Here is a 14794-nt window from a genome sequence, read left to right on the forward strand (position 1 = left end):
ACACATTTGGACGCACCACCGCCGCTCGACTGGTAACGCCACTTCTACTCCTCATACTCCGGGTTTTGTTGGTAGAGTCGCAAAAGAGAATGTCCGACTTAAGCAAGTCGAGGCCGAACAATCTCAAAGGATTGCGGCAATAGAGGAGTTCTTGAGCCAACAAGGTTTTACTACTCAAACTTATAACCCCGGAGGTGTATTTCAAGGTAGAAATGACTTTGATGATGATGGTAGCGACAATGCTAGGCCTAGTTCTACTCCTTTCACCTCATTCACTCCCGTGCATTGATTAGTACCTATTAGTTGGTTTATGGACTTATTTAGCTTTGTTTGTTGAACACGTATTTAGTTTAAGTTTGTTGAACACGTATTTAGTTTAAGTTTGTTGTGTACCAAACTTATGTAAACCTTTTATTTTAAGTTAATGCGAAAACGTTGTTTGGAAATCTCGTCTTGAACGAGTTGTGAATTTGTCAAATGCTGGAATTTTCAGTGTGTTTGCAGGAAACCGTATGTAATTGCTTTCTAAGCAATTTGGGGGAGCTGGGAACGTTGTAAACCCCCTGGAACTTTTTTTATTACGACGGAATTTGCGACGGAAATTCCGTCGCAGATGTTGACTATGGCTTTGACTTTAGAGGCCACGTGGCCTGCATGAACAGTGATTTGCAACGGAAATTCCGTCGCAGATCTTGACTATATTTTTGACTTTGGAAACCACGTGGCCTGCATGAACAGTGATTTGCGACGGAAATTCCGTCGCAGATGTTGACTATGGCTTTGACTTTAGAGGCCACGTGGCCTGCATGAACAATGTCTTGCGACGGAATTTTCGTCGCAGGTAGAGATTTTGTGACGGAATTCTGCAACGCCTCTGTCTATCGCAGGATTCAGTTGCTACCGAATTTCCATCGTAAAATTTTATTTTATGACGATTATCCGCGACGGGGTAATTCCGCCGCATATCCGTCGCAAATACTATATTTGCGACGGTATATCGTTATTTCTGACGGATTTATCCGTCGCTATGGAACCTTTTCTTTGTAGTGTTCATGGCTTCAAAATAATTTCTCGGTTCTCTAACCGCATCAATGGCTCCAAGAAAATTTCTGTGACACAATGAAAAAAAACTACTTGGGACATAATTAATTATTGGATAGCGAGTACCTTTCATAGATGACGGAGTTTGGGACAGGTGAGCATTGTTCGGAGACATGAAACGAGTTGATTTGCAAACATAATCCTTCCTCCATGAGGGCTCAAACTTCTGTCACTCTCCTCGACCAAGTCTCGTTTCCTCAACTCTTGTCTCACTCTCCCCCTCAATGACAGTATCTCTAACTTCTCCTTCTCATGTAGTAGTTTCTGTCGCAATAATGTCATCCAAAGGCTACTCTGTTTCTCTTTGCGAGGGAGACCATGTTTCCCCTGTTACTTCGGAAGTTGGATTAACAACAAATTCCTGGTTGGGCCGTCCAAACGCAAGGTCCATGATGGGGTCTGGTATATCATCATTGGTTACACGTGTGTTCGCTATTAGTGTTTCAGTCGAATCCAAATAGGGAAAAATATTTTCGTAAAACTGAACATCTCTTGAAACGAATAGACGTTTCTTTTAAGTCATACATTCTCCACCCTTTTTGAGTCTTCGGGTAACCAATAAAAATACATCGAGTACCTCGTTCTTTAAATTTATCTTTCGGTCTTTGCTTATTATGAGCATAAGCAATACAACCTAAGACGCGTAAATTATCAAAGCTAGGAGCGTGACCATGGAGTAACTCATAGGGTGTTCGGCCATCCAAAACTTTAGTAGGTGTGCGATTGATGAGATAAGCCGCCGTTAATACACACTCCCCCCAAAATTCGATAGGCAGGTTGGCTTGGAAACGAAGTGCCCTCGCCTTTTCTAAGAGGTGTCTATGTTTCCGTTCTACCCGTCCATTTTGTTGAGGGGTGTCAATTACACTAGTTTAGAAAAGCATACCATTTTCATTATAGAAATGTTTTAATGGCCCAAAGAGAAATTCGGTACCATTATCACTTTGAATGACCTTGACTTGCTTTCTAAATTGGGGGTGTACCATTTTACAAAAAATTTCATCAAATCACAAACTTCCCCTTTGCCTTTCATCAAATGAACCCAAACACTCCTACTATGGTCATCAACGATAGTTAAGAAATAATGTGCCCCGGATAGACTACTGGTATGATATGGTCCCTATATATGACAATGAATCAAATGAAATAAAATTGTATGCCATTTATTATTAAGATTAAAACTGGAACGAGTTTGTTTTGCACGGCAACAGGGGTCGCAAACATATTCGGAATCACAAAACAAAGGTTTCTTAATTAAATTGCTCAAAAACGGAAAAATATGACTTGAAGGGTGACCTAGTCTTCGATGCCATACCCGACTTTCATTGACGTTCACTCGTGCCACTACCTCCTCAACTCGTGTCAAATAATAAACACCGTCTCGTAGCTTACCATGTCCAATCTCCGTCTTCAAAGACTGATCCTGTATTATACAAGAATCAGAGGTGAATGTCACGAAGCAATTATTTTCACAAATAATTTCAGGAATTGAAATAAGATAACAGGTTAACGTTGGAACATATAAAACATCCTTGAGCTTGAAAAATTTATTGAGCACAACTTTCCCGTGTTCTCTTGCTACAATGGTGGAACCATCCAGCAGCCCGACATTCGACGGCGCCCCCTGCCATTGGCTGGTAAGTACATCCCGGCACCCCATCATGTGATGCGACGCACCACTATCAAGAATCTATTCACTTAAATTTAATTTACATGATGCATACCTGTTTATTTTCCGTTACCTTCCACCTTGGGGTTTAGAAGAGTCCGCAACTGTTCAATTTCTTCGGCAGTGAACTCCTTCTTGAAGGACTCCTCTTCACTGGTTGTTGCAGCATTAACAACCTGGTGATTGTTTCCAGAGCCTCTGCTAGTACGGCCTCCACCACAGCCTCCACGCCACTGCCTCTACCAGTAAGCCCGAGTTTCTCCCAGCGGTTCTCCTCCGTGTGGTACCACTTATTGCAATGAGTGCACCTCGGTGGTTCATACTCCTTTTGCTCGGCCTGGGTAGTAACAGTATTGCCACGACCTCGACTTGCTCCAGTATGAGCACTCATGGCAACCTCATTCGTCTGCTCCTCTCGGACACGGGTCATGGCCTTGTGGCGCTCCTCTCGCAAGACGATAGCATAAACACGATTGAGAGAAGTAAGGTCATCATCCATCAATAAGTTGGAGCGAAGATTATCATACAAGGCGGTATTGAGCCCCATAATGAATTGATGAACCTTCTCCTCCTCTTTCTCTTTAAGAAACTATGCTCCGGCACCGCAAGTACACAATGGAACACGGCTATAGGTGGCTAACTCGTCCTATATTGATTTCAGATGGGTATAGTAATCAACAACGGAACGGTTCCCCTGCCTGCACTCTCTCAAATCAGTCTTGAGTTGATGGACATGGGGAGCATTTCCGGCTGCGTACCGTTCCTTTAGCTCCTTCCAAATCTCGACAATAGTGCCAGAAAAAGCAATGCTTGGATGCAACTTCTCGTCTATCACATTCCTCAACCAAGGCTTTATCATGGCGTTGCATTGACGTCAAGCCACCACTTCATAATTATCCTCTTCGAATCCCTCGGGTTTCTTTACGGTCCCATCAATGAAGCCTAATCTATTCTTTGCGTCAAGCCCGTTTTTCACCGCATCAGCCTAGAGATCGTAATTATCACCATTGGAAATTGTCTGAGTCAATTTGAGACTCGAACTATCTGAAGGATATAGGAATATGGGGGATGACAGAGGTATACCCATATTTTCGGCACCACTGACTTTCCCTTTTCCATTATCGAAACCGGATTTTTCGAGTTTCGTCATTATGAAGATTGAAGATGTATTTGAAAAAAATGAGAAAATTTAAAGGTGACGGATGCAAGGATCAAACCTACTCCGATGATACCATGATAAACTGAGAAAAGGAATTATGTGAAAGATTAGCTAACAGCACGAATAAAATTAATGATCAAAAAGGGTTACAAGCTTTGGTTATATACTACACCATCTAACAATAATAGTCAAAACTACCCTAATCTACATCCTAGAAGAAAGGTAACAGAACATCTAAAATATACAACATAATATCTTAACATTACTACAATATATCCCCATATATCCGAAATATATGGCTGATATATTTCTATAACATGCTAATAAGAGACGTTTATTCTTTGTTGTCTCTTTTATTCTTTGTTTTCCAATAAAACTAAAACACTAAAAAGAGTCAAAATCCTACATAAAATATAAAATACAAATACGATTCCATAACTATGAGACGTTTATCCTATAGTCGCTTGGTTCACAATGGGAAATTGCAATGCCTAGGAAGATCCAATTACTATGCTATTCTATTTCATGTGAATTTGGAAAAGTTGTTTGGTTGGATGTGGGAACTCCAATTCCATAGGAACTTCCACTTACCTATGGGGGCCTAGGTAAGCAACTTCCTTCATTATGGAGGAATTATAGTTCCTAGGAAGTTACAATTCATGTGAATTTGGGCAACCAAACAACTAGCTATTTTTACACTTCCCATGAATTACAATTCATGTGTTTTTGAATGGCAACCAAACAAGTCCTAGAATTGTCTGCAATAATGCGAGAGTGAGACTCCATATTTCGTTGTATCCATAATATAAGTAACTTATAGGTGACTTATTATATTATTTTCTCTGTTTACAAATTGTTAAATTATGGAGTACATTATATCATGATAACCTAATTATTTGACAAACTGGCCGGAGGTACACATTAACCTATGTAGAACAATTTGTATCATGATATTTGACAGAGATTATGTTTTAATTTGGTAGTTTTATAAACGATAATGCTAAGAAAAAAGGCGAAAAAGTGATAAAAAAGAATAACTTAAATGCGTTTTGTTCCACATAACCATGATATAATGTACATAATTTTACATGAGGGGAATACTATTATTTGACTAGGAGTGAACCACAATATTACAGGACAAGTAGAGCAAATTGAATGTATATGAAATTACCCATTAAAGGTTTTTTTAAAATAAAAAGGTAAATAAATAATTGAGGCACCCAGAAATGAAATAAGTAAACAAATGACTAGGACATGATACATTTGCAATTACTTGATTAAAACATTCACCTCATATATGGGTAGAACACCACACAAACAAAAGAACATGTAGTTTTGATGGTAAAATATTTTTTTAAATACTACATTATACACAACAGTGGACTACAAACAGGCCCGTGAATGGTAAAATATTGAAATTAAACAATTAATTAATTAATTATTGAAGTGTAAACAAATTAAAGATTTTTACTTATTGTCCCGTTCATGTTATGATAGTAGTGTTTGATGTAATCTTTTTCATTACTAATTGATGCCCGCGCCCGATCCGCAATTTGGAAAACCGTTGAGGCGAGCACATATAAACGCATAGAAATGGAAATTTAGTTGCGGAACTACACACATATGCAACACTGGACTGTACATAAAACACCTAAACCAAGGAGTTTCAAACATCATCAACATTAAATGGCTCGACCCTTAGCTAGCTCACATACAGTTAGCCTTACATGTTAAGAAATATCAAGTTAATTCACAAATAATTCAAATTTTGATTACTGTGAAGTACTAAGCTAGGTCCAACAAAAATGATGAAAAAGTCCACCATTAATATTTGTAATACGGTCATGAGTCATGACAATGCAGCTAATATTACTTAGAACGAAACTGTTCAGCCTTTGTTATCAACTAAGGGCTATGAATGCTTGATTCTTCGATAAACCATCTCTTTCACACACCAAACAACCAAACTTGGAATAATAAACATGTATTATAAGATCAAATAAATTTACCAAACCAAAAACCATAATGAAACGAACACGAATATACAAAAAACTTCTCATATGTTGGCCGTTTGGTCGGTTTTTTTTTTGTGCAAGGCTTGCTTCCTATGTTTTCCTACCAAGTACTGATTTAGAAATTGAACATTTGATTTGGAGAGTTCATAATGCCAGTTGATAACAAGAACTTGATAGCCATATGTAGCATCTGTGTTATGAATTGATTTACATCCTGCTATTAATTTATGTACAAATATAGTTCTATTACAACGATAAAATTAACTTTGGGAAATATGTTAAATTGTCGATAGAGGATGGCTGTCAGGAAGGTAGCCGACCCTTCCGCGCAACTTTATAGTTCCACGTACATCTCAAGCAACACAAAATAGTCCAACAAGAGAACTATTGCTACTTTAAAAGGTAAAAACTACATTTGAGAAGAACATAATTAGTGAAGAAACAAGGTACTAACTATTGCTGAATTATAAGACGATTACAAACCGTGAAGTGTCACCATAGCATTACATAAAAAACCCAAGAATGGAAGTGTCACCATAGCATTACACAAACCAGTTTTTTGCACCAATTCGTTAAATATTACCAAGTATCCCAGGCCTCTAACTAACCTTCATAGCAAGTACACAGAGCATTGATAAGGGGTGAAGAGTGATTATTTAATTTAACAGACAGTGACACTTCTCGCTCAGATTGACCATAGCTTACTCAACATCGTGTTCCACGGTGTTGGCTCGCTCACATTCATCACTCCATCCACTATATTTGTAGGAACAAAACAGGAAAATGAGTCACAAGTAGAGCTAGCAAGAGTATTCTATACACAAAAACAACTTGTATGAGATTGTCAAATATGTTATACCAACCGATTAACACGGTTTGTTGTTGAAGTAGAAATATTCAAGAACTTGGGTTAGGTTAACATGCGAGACTATCACACAGCAGCTCAGCTCCCTAATATTAAAATAAGCCAAAACTTACATGTCAATGGGAACAGTTAAAGCTGTGACGGCGACCAGGTAAGACAATACAACTATCATTAGAACATATCTACAACTCAGTCGAGGTTAAATAAAATTATCACTAATAAGTAATAACCACCTAAGCAAGTCAGCTCTGCATTTCTTTAGACATTAATGAATTCCTAAGAAAGTTTCAGCCTTTGAACATCAAAATTATAAGATGCTCCGAAACATGTCACAACTCCATTTCATAAACAAAATTGAGTGAGCCGATGTAAGGGCTTTAAGCACTACTTCCACCGCCTGAGTCATTTGTTTAAATATGATTAAAATACCCTAACAAAGACTAAACCAAACAATGATTTTACAGATCACAAGGCAAAGATTTGTTCACTTAAGTACAAAATTAACGCATCCAGAGGTTCAAAAAAATACAGCTCCACATTCAAACAAATGGAAAATATCCTGCGTATGAAAACTTGCAATCTGTAATCCACCAACCCACCCAGAAATCAAAGATAAAAATAATAAACAATGACGAAAAAACGCTAATGGAATACGAAAAACGAATTAACACAATCAAGCGGAATTTGAATAATTAGGGTCAGAATCAATACCTCTAGATACCTCTAGATCTGAGCTGAAGCTCTCACTCCGCAACTAGGGACAACTGCAACCACAACAACAAAAATATCTAAATCTATAAAGCAATAAAAGGAAGGTAACAAATACTCCGAATGCAGGCCCAGATAATTTTTTTCCAATACGGCCTGGCAACCGAGCTATCGCAACATTATGAGCAGAGTCGGAGTCAAGAGTGAGAGTGAATGTAGCCTAGAAACCACCAAGTACTTGGAAATGCAATCATGCAACATAAAGGTACAAGTCATGACTGAAACATGTTCTAGACAAGCTTTTTATTCATACACCACGGTCGGTAAACCACTGAAGCATGACTCCGATGACACGTTATTCATACACAGAATGACACTATATAGCTCATCTTGCCACTCGTATTTCATCCAAACTCAAGATTAACGTGCAAATCATTATTTTTCAAGCACGGTCTTTGCAAGCTCGATTGCTTTTTTCGCGACCTAAAAACTTTTCAACTATAGCTAGTGTGAACTCTATGGTGGTGCCTGGTCCTCTGATGGTGATGAGGTTAGGCCTATTAGGTCAACTCCACACTTAGGTCGGTAGCCAAAATCTACAATCTTATCATCTTAAAATGACACATGTCCTTTGTAGCACCATCACTACATCGAGTTGCGAGGCATGACCGACAAATTCACCTTATCTCAACCAAGAAACTTCAAAGCTAACCAAATTTAATTATATCACCAAAACCTATTTACATTCATTCATCAAACATTGACTAAATCAGCCCAAAACTAATGGCAAAGGTCCAAAAAAAACTTATTCGCAATCACATTTTGTTACCAATTTACCTCGTCTCAACCAATAAACCTGAACTTTAACCAAATGTAATCAAATTTAGTAAAATATAATACAACTACCTTAAAATCAAGATAGTTAACAAAAATGGTTCAAACAATAGATGCTATTGGAAAAGTTCTCCTTTGGGGTTTGCCCTCCAAATCTACTGATCGCCACAATCCAGATAAAATCGCGCCCCAAAAATATGAAAGTATCTAGGCCCTCACGAAGGGTAAAAAACACAAACAATTCCGCGCACACCATATACCTAAAAAAGAGAGGAGATGATGCTTTATGTCATCTACTCAAATATCACCAAGTTTCAGTATTCTCAAACTCCCCACCTCCATCTAGAACAAAAGAAGTCCTCCATCTATTTGCTCACTAATTCCTATACACGATGGTCTCATCACAATCTATCGGTATAACGATAAACAACACTTAATCACTAGAATTACGACAGACAATCAAACTCAACAAAAATCAAATAACTATGAAAAATTTCAAACGACAAAAACTATGGACAATCAAATCAATAGAACAAATGACCTACTACCGAAACAACCAGTAATCATATTAAGAGTAACTTAATTGGAATACGAACTTGCTTAGACATGGTTGTAGAGAGTGAAAGAGAGAAAAGAAATCAAACCAATTAAGATAGGCAGGGGAAATTTTTAAATCACTTGAAAAATCCAACAAAACATGAATCAAAAATACGAAATAACCACCTGGACAAACACGCAAACAAATCCAGAATCATCTCTTCGCAGCCAACCTGCACCCCACTCCTGCAATTCAGGGTACAATTAGGGTTAAGACGAAATCTAATATCGTAAACAAACTAAAGCCTAATTAAGGGATACAACCAGTAATCTGGAAACAAACTCAAAGCTTAAGGGACAAGCCAATTAAGTTAGCCAATTAGCAGCCTGAAGACAGTACAGGTAAGCTAATATTTAGCCTCAAGATTCTACAAGCTCCTACTCATAAACAAATGAAGAAAATCACGGTGTACGAGGGAAAACCTTAAACGCTGCCTAAATCAAATTGGCGCCCTCCCTGGCTGCACCGATTCTCCACTATCCAGCACCTCCAAATTTAGGCTGATATAGCCGAAACATCTACCTGTCAATAAAAAAATAGTTTATGATAATGGCACACAATTCCCATACCCAGACCCCTCGCAAACGGCAGCCCAGTACTCTACAACCACATATACATGTAATACTGCCCCAGGAAAGGAAAACAACGTCAATGGAAATGTCAGAGCCAGTCAACTCCAAGCCAACTATCTAGTGCCTATTAGGGCAGCGAGACCAATACCTGCACTTTGGCGCCACCAATGCGGTTGACAAACATAAAGCACCAGCAGGTAACAGCTTGAGAGTCCTATCTGCCTCTGCCACGCCTAAACTGTAATGCTTAGCATGTTAAAGATCTATTCGAGAAATTAAGTCCAAAACAGAATATAAAAGCGACATAAAGGAGTGAAACACAGAAATTCCATTCCCAGGGCTCACCTAAACGGCAGTCAATGCCATGTGAATATATATTCTCAGGTGACTGGGCAGTAAAAGTAACCAAAACGGCAACGGTAATAGAAAAACCAATCAACAATTGCCAAAATGGAAAACAACAGATATTAGACAAAGGAATTAAGCACCTGTGTTTTGGTGTCGCTTATGATATTGCCGATATGCACGAGCTAGCAGTATCAAATAGCCGTTTTTCTATGGCTGTGCCGGATGTGCAATGTTAACCATATTAAAAGTCAGCCTGAAAAAGAGCAATCCACATTGTATAAAATCGATGCACAACAACGCAATACGTAATCCCCCCCCCCCCCCCCAACCAGTAGACCTATGCCTCGTTACCACATATACACAAGATACCAGTGCAGCAGCAGACATATGACGAAGATGGAGTTGGTAAAATAAATCAGCATTGGCCAAGGGAAAAATCAACAGACATTAGGTTAGCGAAATCGTTACCTGTGCTTTGGTACCACCGATTCAATCGTCAACCTTCAAGTGCTGCCGGGATCAAACTGTCACCCCCATCTGTGCCAGAACTACAATGGCCAGGAGCTGTAAATTCCAACCTAGGAAGCTTAGAATAAAAGTAATAATCAACAAAGATAAGGGATAATTAGTGTATAGTACATTTTGTGTCTTACCTTCTAACACATTTTGTGTATAGTATATTTGTTTATGTGTAGTACCTTCTAACACAATGGCCAGGAGCTGTTATTATTGCTGTTGTTTTACAAAGAGGCACACAGGGTTGGAAAAAAATAGCAAAGCATTATTTTACAAAAAGCAGCAATTAATGTATGGTTGAGAGGTTTTAGATAAACCTACATCGAAACAGAAGCCATAAAGGCTGTAAAAAAATAGCAAAGCATTAGGTAAAGTGATGTGTCCTAATACCATCTGTACCTGAGCAGGTGATTATAGGTTACACATACCTTATGGCACGTCGCAGGCTACCAAGATGCACCCAGTGTAAATTACTTAAACGCACATAAACAAACTGAAACAATCACCGAGTAGCAGCCAAGACTTCATGGCTCCACTGCAAGATGTAATGTTCAGCACAATAAAAGCCAACCCCAGGAAACGACACCAAATTCGTAAACAACTATGACGAGCTGTGCTGGAAGCTGCCATGTACCTGACCATGAAATCCAGATCCACAAAAGTGCTGGTGAGATAAACTTTAGAGATAAGAAATAAGATAAAACAATGTAGCCCACCAATAGAGACTAAGGGGTCGAATGTTTGCGGCATCCTTACCATTGTTTTTGAATCACAAAGAGATTTCATCTAACCAACTCAATGCCAAAAGTAATCAGCTAATTTAAATAAAATGTAAATATAAAAGCGATAAAGGGAAGGCGACAACTCTGATCGCATCACAATAAGAAGAGTAATCAGCACCAAGATAACAATTGTAATAGCAATAATTAAGCAAGAAATTGTATATACTAATACAAGACAAGCATCAACACCAATAACACTACAACACTTTAACTAATCGGTGAAAATAATGGGCAAAATCAAGGCATAATTAGAAGCTCCTAAACTCTAAACAAAAACAATGAAATCGGCAAATTAGGGAACTAAATAAACTACGAAAGCGCTTCTCACACAACACCAAAAACAACTAATTTCCAACCAAGAAATCATTATAATACCCAAACAATAACGAAATCACACCCAAAACAACTAATTTCCAACCAAAGAATCACTAACTACCAATGATAATTATAATAAATAATATAAGACAAGCATGAAGCATCAACACCAATAACACGAACACTTTAACTCATCTGGGAAAATAATGGCCCAAATCAAAATATAATTAGAACAGATACCTTCAAAGACAAGCTTGTTAGCCGAACTCCCAACCAGACGCATGTTTGCGAAGCTAAAAAAGAAAACAATGAAATCAGCAAATTAGGGAACTGAATAAACTCCAAAAACGAATTTCATACAATACCTAAAACAACCAATTACTAACCAAGAACTCAATATAATACCGCAACACTTGCGAAAAAGAAGGAACAGCTAAAACAACCAATTTCATACTCGAATATTCTAGGATTACCTTAGGCGGTGCATAAACTTCAACTCACCCCGCCAACTGCAGCCCAAGGCTCATGTCCACTGCACACTCAATCATCAGTAAAGAACAAAAATGGCATACAAAATCGCAATTAGGGAAATGATAAACAACAAAATGAATTAATGCTAGAACATTTTAAAAGATGTGAAGCCAAAAATTGTAGAGGAAGAAGATGAAAAGTGAAGGCAAACAAAATAAAAAAAAAAAAAGGAAAAAAAGAACGGGGAAAAAAAAACTGACCATGAAGAAAGAGCTGGGGGATTGAAAAAGGCGCTTGAACTTGTGCTTTCTGTTCTCAAACTCGAATGGTGGGTTCAACAAACCAATGTCATTTTGCAATTCCTAACCACCAAATAAATATACACAAAAAAGGGGTAAAAATCATGAATATTACGATTAACATACGAGAAACGCTAAAAACCCAGAAAATTGAAGGGGCAAAAATCACGAATATTATGATTAATATATGCGGAACCCTAAATACCCATAAAATTGAACTGATGTAAAGGTAGATGAAGATGGTAATCGAGAATTCGCCATTTTGAGTGAGAGTGAGCAGCAAGATGGAAACGAGAACCATAGAAGATGAGGATGGGAATTGAAGAACAAGGAAGCTGCGAAACTGCGATTGAGCGTGAGGGCGTGAAGTAGATAGGTTAGAGATTGAGTGAGCAGACAGAAGGAAAGAAGAAAGGGGAATGTTAAATGAAGGGCAGGGAATAAAAGATGGTATAAATGCAGAATAGAAGGCTAGGATTGTGAGGGAGAAATCAACGGCTGATATTTGGTGCACACTATTCATAACTACAGTGTATACAACTCCAATTTTTTCGAATGAGGGAGGTAAGTTGAAGACCACCTTGAAGAGTTGGACATGAATGTCCAATAGTAGCCATGAAATCAGCAACCTTGTTGGCTTCACGAAAGCAATGTTTAATTATCACTTCATCGAAAAGATGAAGGTCTAATTTTACATCCTTGATAATACTAGAAATTTTCCAAGAAATTTGCCAAGTACCTCGAATTGAGTTAATAACACATAAATTATCACCCTTCACAACTAACTTTGAGATTCCTAAGTATTTACCTACTAAAATACCTTCTTTTAAAGCCAGAGCTTCCGCAATAAGGATACTATTGGATTCGCACTTTTTTGCTCCCAACAAAATGACTTTACCATTGTGATCTCTTATAGAATCCTAAAGCAGCTTTATCACCTTCTATTCTTGATCCGTCAAAATTTAGCTTTAGGAAACCGTTTCTAGGTTTTTCCCACCAAATTTCTTCCTTACTAGAGTTGTTTCTAGTTGATTCTTCTATCTCGGGATTGTTGAGATCCTTAAATCTAGTCACATTCCAGGTCTTAGTACTATTATTACATAAAGTAATAAGTCTGCTGATACTTAAATTAACATTATTAAATATAATATCATTTCGATGAAACCAGGCATTCCACCAAATAAAAATACAATAGGTCTTGGTATAGACGGGTAGAGCGAATAGACGGGTAAAGACCTCTAATAAAATGGGTAGGGGGGACAAGGTGGGGCACCCCCCATGTGCTTCCCACTTTATGACAAATGGGTATTTTGTGAGGAAAAATGGTATCCGTCTATACGTATAGACGGATAGTGTCCGTCTATAATGAGAATTTGTGATAAAAATAATCTTAATGAAATCATCTTTTGGATTTAAATCCTTGATATAATTATGTTTCGTTAGAAAACTTTGACTTGTAATAGTATTATAATTTGACAAAAACTCGTTGAAACTAATAATGTTCAGGTCTTGGACGACAGACCCAATCAAGGGACATTCGTAAAAGAAATGATCTTTATTTTCAATAGGATTGTTGCACAGAACACAATGAGGTGGGACATCAATATGACTCTTGAGAAGTCTACTTTTCGTTGGAAGGCCGTCAACACAGGCTTTCCAAAGAAAAAATTTTAATTTAGGAAGAATATTCAATTTCCAAATCACTGAAATTCACATTTGTCAAGAGCTTGATCGAACAAACCTTGCGCTAACCAAGTTGCTGTTTTGGTAGAGAAATTTCCATCGACGAACAACCCCGAAATGAGGGTATCTGGAATATCATTATGTGGAACTTGAATGTTAGTAATCTGATTAACAATATCGTTATTCACTAAATTGGATAATTTACAAACATCCTATTGCTTGTCTGAGGTTATGAAATATTTAACCAAAAGATTAAGATCGCGGTTACTATCATCATCAACCATACTGCTTGTAAGTGGGTGTGAAAAACCCAATTATCAGACCAAAACTTAACGTTGCTACCATTACCTACCTGCCATCTCAGTCCTTTTCTAAATAGAGTCTGAAGACTCATTAGTTTACGGCATTGCCAAGAAGAGGCTGAATTAGGCTTATGATCAAAGAGTGAACAATTTCTCAAGTATTTTTTAGATACCACTTTGACCCATATACTTTCCTTATCCATAAAAATTTTCCATAAAAGTTTCATTTGAAGAGCTTTATTAGCTGCTTCAGAAGATTTAATTCCTAAACCACCAACCGACTTTGGTAAACAAACTTTATGTCAACCAACCAAATTAGGAGAACGCTGGGAAGGATTCTTATTCCAAAGAAAGTCTCTATTAATTTTATCTAATCTATTATGGATCGATGAAGGGAGGAGGAAGCTTTGCATCTGAAAAGTTCCCTTCGCGGCTAAGTTAGCATTGACAACAACTAGTCTACCTGCTTGAGATAGAGAATTCGCTTTCCATTTCGATAATTGAGTGCAAGAAGATTGACTAATGCTCTCGAAAGTATTTCTAGTCACTCTTCTATC

At 37.8% G+C, this 14794-nt stretch overlaps 1 long non-coding RNA gene across 10 annotated transcripts; it reads right to left on the reverse strand.

Annotated features, from left to right (window-relative positions):
* Nucleotides 1–2381: 2381 nt before the first annotated feature.
* LOC141633201 (uncharacterized) lies at nucleotides 2382–12680 on the reverse strand. 10 transcript variants are annotated; one of them, XR_012538012.1, is made up of 11 exons: nucleotides 12458–12679; nucleotides 12214–12315; nucleotides 11956–12014; nucleotides 11723–11775; nucleotides 10338–11019; nucleotides 10010–10122; nucleotides 9670–9759; nucleotides 9372–9471; nucleotides 9075–9134; nucleotides 7521–7573; nucleotides 2382–2524 (listed from the first exon to the last, which is right to left on the reverse strand). It is a non-coding gene; the product is annotated as an uncharacterized LOC141633201 (long non-coding RNA). The 10 variants fall into 10 exon arrangements; XR_012538007.1 differs by lacking the exon at nucleotides 2382–2524 and adding an exon at nucleotides 6375–6700; XR_012538010.1 differs by lacking the exon at nucleotides 2382–2524 and adding an exon at nucleotides 6707–6895.
* Nucleotides 12681–14794: the final 2114 nt, after the last annotated feature.

This window comes from Silene latifolia, chromosome Y (genome assembly GCF_048544455.1).
Source record: "Silene latifolia isolate original U9 population chromosome Y, ASM4854445v1, whole genome shotgun sequence".
Taxonomy (NCBI): domain Eukaryota; kingdom Viridiplantae; phylum Streptophyta; class Magnoliopsida; order Caryophyllales; family Caryophyllaceae; genus Silene; species Silene latifolia.